A 12,134-nucleotide genomic window follows, 5' to 3' on the forward strand; every position below is an offset into this window, starting at 1 on the left:
GATCTGCCTCTTCAAATGGGGGAAATGCCCATTGCTCTTGTTCAGTCATTTCAGTTGTGTCTAACTCTTTGTGAACCAATCTGGGGTTTTCTTGACAAAGATATTGGAGTGATTTGCTATTTCCTTCTCCAGCTCATTTTACAGATAAGGAAACTGAGACAAACAGGGTTAAGTGACTTGCCCAGAGTCACACAATAGTAAGTAGCTGAGGCTGGATTTTGAACGCATGAAGATGAATCTTCCTGATTCCAGGCCTGGCACTCTATCCACCGTGTCACCTAGCTACCCATACCCATCCACCCACCCCCCGGCAAATTCTCACCTAAAGAAACACTGCTCCATTTAGAACCAGGTGTCTTGGCTGTACCTAGGACCAGGCTCCTAGGAACCCAAACATCCCTCCTCTCATTTCTATAGCTCCTTCCTCAAAACAGCCTAGGGATGGATGCAATGCTCTGGGCCTTTTCTATCCACCTCATATGAAAACTTGCCAGCCTGTGATGTTTTTCCTCAGAACTCTACTACATGGTAAGCAGGAAATCTAATTAATCTGGGCTAATATGCTAATGGACATAACTGTATTGATAATGATGACAAAATCCACATTTATGTAGTGGCTTCAGAGTTAGCAAGTATTTTACAAACATTATCTCATCTAATTATTTCAAGGAGCCTACCAGATAGGTGATGTGGTGGAAAGAATTTTGGTTCTAGAGTCAAAGTACTCTAGTGACAAGCCGCTGCATATCTCTTGACCTCAGTTTCCATCTGCAAAATGAGGAAGTTGGAACAGCGACCTCTGTGGTTCTTTCTAGCTTGAAATTCTGTGACCTCATACTTTACAGAAGAGGAACTGAGGTTCAGAGAGATGAGGAGGTTTATCCAAAGTCCAACAGATAGGTCAATGAATAGCCCATCTTGGGTAAGGTATTTGGATTTGAACAGGAGGTCTCTGGAAACAAAATGTCTTTACTTGAAAGAGTGATTTTGTTGACAGAAATTCAGGGCACAGGGAAGAAATTTTAGTGTCTTTCAGATCACAACATGTAGATAGCCCTCTGTTCCGCCTGCCCCTTAGCTTAGGGGTACAGGGAGAAGATTTAGGGGGAAAAAAAGGTTTTCTACAAAAAAGTACACGTGGAGAGGATATAGTCAATGGAGAAGTAGTTTACAGTAGAATTGTAGGAGACCAGGGTTTGAATACTGTCTCTGACATATACTAACTGTGTGACCATGATCTCTTCAGTGGGAACTGGTGAGTGCATAACATGGCCCCACTATTTTCAGACAAACCCAACCATGCTTTTACATTCCATTTTGGCCATTTTCTTGATTTCTTCCCTACCTGTTGGCCATTGTACCCTCCAAACCTAGACCTTGCCATCTACTTTCCTTCCCTGTCCCCTCCTCCTTAACCCCCACCCCACATATACATAAACTTTCTCGATGGGGAGCCATAATCAAATAAGTACTTCCATTGTTACTGAAAAAAGATGTGTCAGTCAACTCTTGTATCCTTCCACCATCCTAGTGACTTCCCAAACTAAAACACTCTTCTCTGGACACCACTCACCTATAAGTATTACTTCCACTTATTGACTTACACAGCCTCCCTTTGTATTTATATCCCAGTACAATACTTCATACATAGTAGGCACTTAATAAATGGGTTTAGATTTTCATTCATTCATTCATTCTTGAGGATAATAATACTTGGACAACTTTAAGAGGGACATAGGGATGCAATTAGCACAGAGACATCTCTGACCCTTCCTGTCCAGTGTTTCTAATGCCATCTTGAGACTTATTTGGGCCTCAATGTAATGTGAACAGCCTGACACTGGGCACCAGGAGGGATGATGCAGTTGGAAAAACAAATGGAAAGGATTATGTTTTTCTCTAACTTCAGAAAGATTCAGTAGAAATTTCTTCTGACCACGTGGGGAGTGGAGTACTCTGCCTGTACTCTTAGGTAAGGAAGAAGCAAATGAAATTCTATCACCCTAACTCTGCTAGGAGTGAGGAACAGAAACTTGTTTAAGAAAGGAATGGCAGGAGGTCTTTACAGCCATCTTCTAAAGGACCGTTTTGTGTTTTGCCAAACTTGGATGTTGGAGCTGGCTCAGATTGCCTTGTGAGAGCCAATCGTTAAATTTTTAGTGTGAGTAGTTATACCTTGGAAACTGGCAAATGCTACAAATCAGGGCCTGATTTTTTGTTATGTTGATTTCTAATCCTAAGGAAGTGATAGAGAATGTTAATAATGTAAACTAAACTTAAAAGTGTGTATTTCGTATGGTTTTTTTTCCAGAGAGCTAGTTGTTAAACACTTACCAGCACACTCCTGCCTGTAACTTTAACAAAAGAGGTGAATATATGAACTAGAACCAGAAGCATGTTGGACCTGGTTACCTTATTGTAAGAGCTGTAACACTTTGCTGAGGAACAGGAAGCAGATGGCGGTATAATAAGACAGTAGATGCTAGGGAGAGGCTGCAGATATAAGGATGAGGCAGCAACAACGGAGTAGTTCCTGGGCAAAACTAGGAATTGCAGAATGTGAGCTAGCAAAATACCAAAAGCAATTCAAGCCAAGAGCTGTCAGTCCCATAACTGAGGAGTAGCAAGGTAGAAAGGCACAAAGGGAAGGAATAAACTTGGACCTTGTCCTTCTGTACTGTGAGCCATGCATACCTTACAGGTTCACTGCAGGGCTATTGACTTGTAGCAATCCAGAGTCTTTTTCCTCCTAGAGGTGGGAAGGACTCAACTGGGAGTCAAGAGGAATTATTGAAAGTCAGGAGTGCCAGGTTTTTATTGTCTTGGTCCTTTAGAAGACCAAAGAAAACAAGGACACCTAGACAAGAATTAGAAACACATCAAATTCAATTGTTTCCAGAGATTGCTGTTGCTATTTGTCTTTTGTTCTCAAAGAGGACCAGTGACATCAGGAGGGTGACGTCTTGACTTGCAAGTAAATTGGATTTAAGTGAGGCAGAGCTGTGCAAGGTCATCAGCCTCACTCTCTACTCCAGAATCATCACAGTCTAGTGGCAAGACATAGATCAGGACAACTGATGATGGTCCGGGTGCAGAGAGAAACTCTGGCCTTTTTAAGCTAAAGTATTTCCCAGGTCTCAGTTTGCCTGAAGCAAAGCCCATTCAGTAATTAAAGGGTAGGTAAGAAATGAGGGAAAATATAGCCTAGTTTGCCTTCATAAAATAATCAGTCTGGGAGGGGAAGATCCTCAGAGCTTCAAATTCAAATGTTTCCCAATGGAATGTTATTCTTTGGGTAGGAGCATGAGCCATGTGAGGGTATTATTTTAAACTTTTAAAATTGAAGCTGGCCCCTGTCTATCCAGAGATCTACTCCGGGTGACAAGTTACAACTACCTATCCTACCTATGTCAATTATGAGGAAAATGCTTTGTAAACCTTAAAATGCTATAGAAATGTCATTTCTTTCATATATACGTGTGTGTGTGTGTGTGTGTGTGTGTGTGTGTGTGTGTATACCAATGTTTGTGAAAGAGAGAATGGTGGGGATGGGAGGAGAGCACAGAACAATTTGAACTCATTGAAAAGCAGTAGATATTATGTTCACATTTCAAATTGCCTTTCAGGTTTTAAGTTTGGGGTTAAATAACTTACTCAGAAGATGATCCAGGCAGCTACTGCTGGCCCAGATTAGTGCCAATGTCTGGCAAAGTTGGAGTTGCCTTCTTCACTAGGAAAACCTGATCTCAATGAGAAAAGTGACAGCCTTCTGTTGAATTAACTCAGAACCAGGTATTGTGAAGGGTTGGGGGTGAACAAGTGGAGAGGTAGAGATGAGATAGAAAGAGGTGACTAGGGGACACATAGCTAGCAGATCAGTACTTGCTGCACCTTTAAATCAATCCTTTGTCTTGGGGAAAAAACCAACAAAGTACATTTTACTTTATTCAAAAACTCTTCTCTTAAGAAAAGCACTCTACCTCCACCTGTGAAATTGATGAATATTCTTAAAGCCCACTGAGGAGACCCTGCTAGCCAACCTCTTTGCTGTTTCAAAAGGGATGGGGGAAGGGGGAAAAGTGTGTAGTGTAATGCTTGTGTGAATCAGAAGAGTGAGGAGAAGGGAGGAAAACTGGGAGAAGAAAGGTTAGTGAGAGAGGCGGAAGGAGAAAAAGGGTAGAGTAAAGGACAGACTGAAATACTAGCAGGCAAACTAGGATAAAAAGAAGGAGAGGTAAGAGTAGTGGGGAGGAAGGGAGAAAGAAGGGAGAGAGAGAGAGAGAGAGAGAGAGAGAGAGAGAGAGAGAGAGAGAGAGAGAGAGAGAGAGATTTTTTTCTTTATTTTCTCCTCAAAATGATGCTGGAGGGTGGGGCAGAAATACATAAAGAAGGAAAGAATGCGAATGAGTATAGTAAACATAGTAAATATATTATATTTGGGCCCCAGGGAATTTTTCTCCCACTCCCTGACCTTCAGAGAACAAACCCCAGAAATACTGACGCCATTTCAGTGCTCTATCATGAATGAAATTCTTCATTTAAAAAAAAAATGCATATGGGTGAGTTAGTTTTGTGCTGCTATCATTGTGACAACTGAAATATTAATAATATATTTATAAGCCATCACATCACGCTGTAAAATACAAGGCTGTACAAGACTACAGTTTGTAGAACTGTATCAAAACAACATGTGTTACACATACTTTGGTGAAATATTTTCTTTGTATTTGAGAAATACTGTGATAACCTAGAACACTAAAAACCTTTGCCTACCTCCCCCCTGAGTTGGATAAAGGTATCTGGGGAAAATTCACAGCAAGTTCTGAAAAAGGAGAAATATGAGAGCTCAAGCTGGATTCACTTTCCCAGTCACCCCACCAACAGCCTAGTGTCCAGGTAACACCTTAGCTATCGTATAATGGAAGAGCTGGAAGGGAAGTTCAAGACCTAGTCCAAGCCTCTCATTTTACAAATGAGGAAACTGAGACCCAGAGTAGCTAAGACTACTTAATGGCAGAGATAGGACTAAAACCCCAGTCTCTTGACTTCTGGTATAATGTTCTTATATGACCAGGTCTAGAATACTGTAAATAATGAGTCCATTACAGTGATCACTTCTTTGAAGTGCACTATTTCAAGTTATAATTATGTCAAATATGGCCATTGGTTCCAGCCCAATGGAAATATACAGTGCAAAACCATATCATGAGACTGATCATACACACTGATGGGGGCCTAGCTGTAGTAAATAACAACAAAATGCAAATCAGAGATTCCTGGGCTATAGTGACTTGCTGAGGCACCTTGGAAAAGACTTTCCCATGCCAGTAACTTTGTTTCTTCCCTTGTAAAATGAGAGAGGGTGATATCCTTATCTTTACCTACTGATCTCCCTGGCTTTCTTCAAGTCCCAACTAAAATCCTATGTTCTATAGGAAGCCTTTCCCAATCCCTCTTAATTCTAATGCCTTCCCTACCTATTAATTATTTTCTATTTATCTCTATATAGCTTGTTTGTATATATTTGTTTGTTTGTCTCTCCCGTCAGATTATGAATTCCATATGTCTTTTGCAGAAATTGGCTTTTGCCTTTCTTTGTATCCCCAGGTCTTACTTAACACAGTGCCAAGCAAACAGTAGGTGATTAATAAATGTTTATAGATTGATTGATAGTGGAAAGAGCACCAGATCTGTAGACAGAAGACAGGTTCAAATCTAGGCTCCATTACTACCAATGTGAACTTGGGGAAAAAAATCAATTAATCTCTCCTGGCCTTGGTATCTTTATCTATAAAATGCAGAGATTTGTCTATTGTAGCTCTAGCTCGTAAAAAAAAAAATGGTGCTATAGAAGCTCAAAGTTTTCCTGGGAAGGGCAGTATCATCCTTCAAGGTCCATCTTACATGCTACCTTTGTCCAGGAAGACTTTTCTGGTTTTCCCAGCTGAAAGAAATCTCTTTCTTCTCTGAACTCCCAAAGATAACACTTTGTACCACTGTAATTGAACTTTCACCTTCTATTTTGTATTATAGTTACTTGTGTACCTATCTTCTCTCCCTTAGCTACCAGTTCCTTGACGTTAAGGGCTATATGATCAGTGGTGTGCTGTTAAATGTTTAACAACTCCAAAAGAAAAAAAAATGTATACATGAAACACTTCTAAGTGTAATCTGAATTATTAAAATTTTCTCCCTCAGTTTCTTAGTATTAGAGTAGACTATCGACAAAACTATAAATCAAGCCCTAATTTGTGACATTTGCTAAATTCTGAGATGTAAATGCTCGTACTGATAATTTAATAATCAGCTTTCTTGAGTTAGTAGGAGCTAGATCAGCACACCCTGTATCTTATTAACTCATGTAGTCCCCAAAGCTACTAACATGATGCTCTTCATGTAGTCTAGACATTCAATAAATCTTTGTTTTTCTGAATAATGAATGAATGTATGATCAGGTGAAATAGTAAGATGCAAAAGGATCATGAAGACTACATTCATTGATTCATTCAACAAGCATTTATTAAGTGCTTATTATGTTCAATGAGCTTTCTTTGGTACCTGTCTATGGGAATTTCAGGGCAAGAGGAAAAGAAGGTACTTTGGATGGAACCAAGTACTATAAGAAAAGATCAGTCAGGGGAACATAGTGTGAAACCATGGAATCAGGATCACAGGATCTGGGTTTAAATCCTGTCTTTGTCACTTAATCCCTCTGTGATCCTGGGCAAGTCCCAATCTCTCTGAGCATCGTTTTCCTCATCTGTAAAACGAGGGCATTGAACGAAACAGTCTCTGAGGTCCTTTCTGGTCTTCAACCTGTGGTCCTTTGATTTATGATCTCAAGTCACAAAGGACTCAAACTAAAATATGAAATATGGACAGATAAGGGTCTCTTCTATTTAGGGGAGGCCTTAGGACCTCTCAGATAGTCCTAGAATAAGGCGGGGCAAAAGAGAAGCAAGGGGACATTGGCCCTCTGTAACAATACTATACGACGTTAACCCAGAGTTGGAACTTATTGTCCCAATTGAGAGCAAATGTCTGCCCCCTCCCCTCCCCACAACCATTCTCCTCCATATACCAAAAGTAAGACCAGGCCAGATGACCTCCGCTTGACAGGTCAGGAAGATTGAAATCTGCCAGGCCAGGGAATGGGAGGTACATTTACTGGTAGGACTCCCAGGGTTTGATGTTCTCCTAGTTCTATATGGCATTACCAGGGATTGAGGTATAAATGTTGATGTCAGGCTCAGAAGATGGCTGCTCCATTTGTCTCTACCTCTTCTTCCCTCCCCAGCTATCTCTCCCAGAAAAGAATAATCCTAAGCATCCCAAAGCTTTCTACACAGCCCAACTCAGGTAAGCATTTCAGGAGCTCTAATGGTAGAGCAGAGGCCTGTGGCTAACTTCCAACTGTGGCTGCTGGGTTGATCCTGGCTCACTGGACCAGGAGGCTGGCAGGCATTCTGTAATGGAAGAAATCCTTGATGAGATAGAACAAACACTAGATGAGTGATCAGGAGCCCTCAATTCTAGCCCAAACTCTGAAACTCCTTCGAGATAGAGTTTCAAGGTCCATAAAACAAGAATCGTAGATAGAGAGCTGAAAAATACTTCAGAGGCCACCCCTCATTTTACAGATTAGGAAATTGAGGCCCAGAGAAGTTAAATAACGTATTCAAGGTCACATGGGTAGTAAGCATCAGAAACAGGATTTGAACCCTGATCATCTGACTCCAGAGTCAATGCTTTTTCTACCATACCATGCTAACTCTCTGATGTGAGACTAAATTCTAAACTTTGATTCTGTGATCTGGAGTTGTCTGGTAGGTCCATACATCAGGTATAAATCTATATCCTAGGATGATAGGCTTAGAGCTAAAAGGGACCCTTCACATTATATAATTCAGTCCCCCTTCATTTTAAAGATGGAAAGACTGAGGCCAGATGATGTTAGATGACTTACCCAAGTAATACAGTCACTAAGTGGCAAAGCTAGGATTCAAACCCAGGTTCTCTGATTTAGATCTGGTGTTTCATTTTGTTTTTGTTTGTTTGTTTGTTTGTGTTTTGTTTTGTTTTTCCACTGTAAAATATTTCTTCCCTTTAGCCTGGAAAATTATTTCCCATCCACCCTCTGGGTAGCTGTCATCTTCAAGAACAAGTGAAGCCTCTCAATCAAATCTTAATTCAAAGAAGTAGGTCAAGGGAGAAATGGCCTGAGCACAGGGGTGGGGTGCAGCGGGGTGGGGTGGAGGTGCCCTTGGCTGCATTTCCTTAAATGATTTCCTCTTGACCTGCCCAGCCCTGCTTCTGCATTTCCACACTTGGTCAGTAGACACAAACCAAAACAAACAAATGAAACCCATGCAGCCCAAACGACTGATTTTCAGAATCCATTTATTATACAGGTGCAGCTGGAAAACTTAGCTTCTGTTTCTTTGTCTGAGTGACTCAGGAATAAAAGAGCAAGGGGATCTGTGCTACATTCAGTGTCAGGCCAAATATGGCATGGAAAAATACCAAAAACCTCTCTCTCTCTCTCTCTCTCTCTCTCTCTCTCTCTCTCTCTCTCTCTCTCTCTCTCTCTCTCTCTCCTCCCTCCCTCCCTCCCTCTCTCTCTCTCTCTCTCTCTCTCTCTCTCTCTCTCTCTCTCTCCCTCCCTCTCCCTCCAGGTGAGACAGAGAGCTAAGGCTACAATTAACTCTTCCTCAGCTCTTCCCCCACCTCATCTCCCAACTTCCTTCCCATCCTACCATGCCTCTGGCCTTCTTCTTCATCATCTGTCTCAGAGAGCCACAAATGAGTCAGGCACTAGCACCAGCTGAGACCTGAATATCAGGAGCCAGCAGCTCTGATCTGTGTGATCTGAGAACAGACTGAAATCTCCCCAGAGGGAAGCTGGACGTGTTCCCAGTGGCCAGAGAGGAAGGATTAGGGGAAGGGGAGACCTGCCCTTTGAATACCTTTTCCAGCAGAAGTAGGGAATAGCAGGGACCTTTCACATTTTGGATATTTTGCCAAAAGGCTTGCCATCAGGGGAATTTGCCAGGCCAGGAGGTCATGAGGTTTTGCCCGGGAAGAAAATCTAAGAGGCTCAGGCTGGGGCACAAGAACCTCTCTCTTGTGGCCCAAAAAGCACCAAATTCCCATATTAAGTTCATTAAGCCTGCAGGAAGTGCAGGCTCAAAGAGTTTTGTGATGGTGATGGAGAGCAGACCAAGAAACGGATTCTGAGGACCTATCGTAATGGAAAGGGAATACTCATACTTAGTTTTCATCCTTCTGAATACGAATGAGAAATATGAACATGTGTGTGCATGTATACGCTGCACATGTGTGTTGGTTGCAGAGGGGCTAGGATCAGAATTGATCAGTGGGCAAAGAAGGAACACTAATGAAACCCCACCCTGGATCACTGAGTTCAGGTTCATTGTGAATGCATAAGTGGATGTTTTTGAAATTTGCAGATGACAGAAAACTGGGAAGCACTGCTAATGTGCTGGATGACAGAATGAGGATCCAAAAGGATCTTACAAAATCACAGCCTCCAGCAGCCATGTAGTTCAACTTGTACCCAAAAAAGGTAATTGCATGACCATATACGTGAAATATTCAACCAACTTCTTGAAGGCTTCCAAGGAAGGGAATCCCACCACCTCTTCAGGCAGCCCCACTTCACTTGTGGACAGCTCTGAATTTTATTAAGCCTTTCCTGACATTGAACCTAAATTTACCTATTTTCTGCTTCCATGCCTTGCTTTTGGTTCAAATCTAATAATCCCCTTTCCGTATGACAGTGCTTCAAATACTCGAACACACCTATCAAATCCCTTCCACCACCCACCAAGTCTTTTCCTCTTCAAGTCAAATCTCCCCAGTTACTTCACTCTAACCCATATGACAGGGACTGAAGACCCTTTACTATTCTGGTGGCCCTCCTCTGGTCAGTCACCAGATGATCACTGTCCCTCTTTAATCATGGTGCCCAGAACTGAACACAATACTCCAGATAAGATAGGGCTACCACCTCTCTGTTCTTAGAAGCTATGAGTCTCTTGATACAGCCAAAGAATGAACATGCATTTTTTTATTGGCTGCTATGTCTTACTGTGGACTCATATTGAGTTTGTAGTCCACTAAGATACCCAGATCCGAGTCAGACGAAATGCTGCCTGATCATGTCTCCCCGATCCTGTCCTTCTGAAGTCATTTTTTTTACTAAGCAATGGGGTTAAGTGACTTGCCTAGGGTCACACAGCTAATAAGTGCCAAGTGTCTGAGGCTGGATTTGAACTCAGGGCCAGAGCTCTATCCACTGTCCCACCTAGCTGCCCCTATGAAGTCAATTTTTTGTATTCAAGTGAAAGACTTACTCTTTCTCCCTACTAAAGTTCATCTTATTAGATGCATCCCTATACTGTACCCAGTCAAACTCTTTTTGGATGTTGATTTGGTTATCTAAAATATTAGCTCTCTCTGCATACCCATGTAAGTGTCACTTGCAAATCTAATGAGCTTTCCATCTATGTCTTAATTCAAGTCACTGATAAAAATAGCAAACAGGACAGAGCCAAGCCCAGATCCCTGAAGACCTCCTTCCACCTTAACATTGAACTATCAACTATTACTTTATTCAAAACAAGTCTTAACTTTACTCAAAACTGGTCATCAATCCAGTTCTGAATTTAGTATGCATCTCTCTATCTTCTCCACAAGAATACTATGAGCTATATTATTAAAAGCTTTGCTAAAATCTAGATCAATTATATACACAACAATCCTCTCATCAACCAGCTTAGGACCTTGTTGGAAGAAGAAGAAGAAGAAGAAGAAGAAGAAGAAGAAGAAGAAGAAGAAGAAGAAGAAGAAGAAATAAAGGCAGTCTGACATGATATATCCATGCAGTCTCTTTATAATTAATCATTGCTTCTCTTTCTAGATGTCCAACAGCTTTCTCTTTAATGTTCCCTACTAGAATTTTTCCATTTATTGAAGTCAGATTCACTGGCCTATAGCTTACAGATTATTCTCTTAGGTTTTAGAAAATCAGAACATTTGCCCTTCTCTAATTAGTCAGTCAGTCAGCAAGAATGTATTGTTTCTACAATGTGCCAGACATTGTGTAAAGTGCTAGAGATATAAAGAAATGTAAAAACAGTCTCTGTCCTTAAGCTTACATTTTAATTGAGGAAGATAAGGTATAAGAAACTGGGTAATGCACATATATACACACATGCATAACATACATGTGTAATCTTTTACATAGATATACATATATGCATTGTGTATATGTGTGTGTGCACGTAGGTATATGTGTGTATGTGTACACTGACCGTAAATGGAAGATAATCTCAAAGCGGAAGGCACCACTAGTAGTTGAGGAGATGAAGAAAGGCCTCCTGAAAAAGGTAAAGTTGAACCAATTTTGAAGGAAACCAGGAAAGCCAAAAAGTGGAGGTAAGGAGAGAGAGCATTCTAGGCATGGAGGGTAGTCAGGGCAAAGGCACAAAGATAGCATCTTGTGCAACGAATCGCAAGTAGGAAGTAAGCCACTGTATCTGGACCCTAAAATACCTGAAGGAGAATAAAAGGTAAGATGTTTAGAAAGGTTGAAAGGAGCTAGGTTGTGAAGGGCTTTAAATGTCAAATGAAGAATTTGTGTTTGATTCTAGAGGTAATAGCAGGCCACTAGAGCTCATGGAGTAGAAAGGTGATATATCAGGTCTATACTTGAGGTAAATTCCTTTGGCAGGTGAGTTGAGTGGGGAGAGATTTGAGGCAGGGAAAACAATTAGAATGTAATGCATTATTCCAAGATAGAAGTGATGAGGACCAGAACTAAGGTGGTGGCTATGCAACTGGAGAAAAGAGGACATACATAAGAGATGTTGTAAAATTTGGCAATGCATTACATATATTTTTTCTTAACATATTTTTATTTCTCTTAACATATTTATTATTTCTCAATTACATGCAAAAAAATTAACATTTATTTTTTAAAGTTTTGAGTTCCAAATTCTCTCCCTCTTTCCTATCCCTTCCTCCTCCTTGAGAAGGCAAGCTATTTGATGTTGATTATATGCATGAAGTCATGTAAAACATATTTCCATATTAGCCATATTGCAAAAAAA

The sequence above is a fragment of the Phascolarctos cinereus genome, unplaced genomic scaffold (assembly GCF_003287225.1).
Source record: "Phascolarctos cinereus isolate Bilbo 61053 unplaced genomic scaffold, phaCin_HiC Scaffold_2;HRSCAF=192, whole genome shotgun sequence".
Classification (NCBI taxonomy): Eukaryota; Metazoa; Chordata; class Mammalia; order Diprotodontia; family Phascolarctidae; genus Phascolarctos; species Phascolarctos cinereus.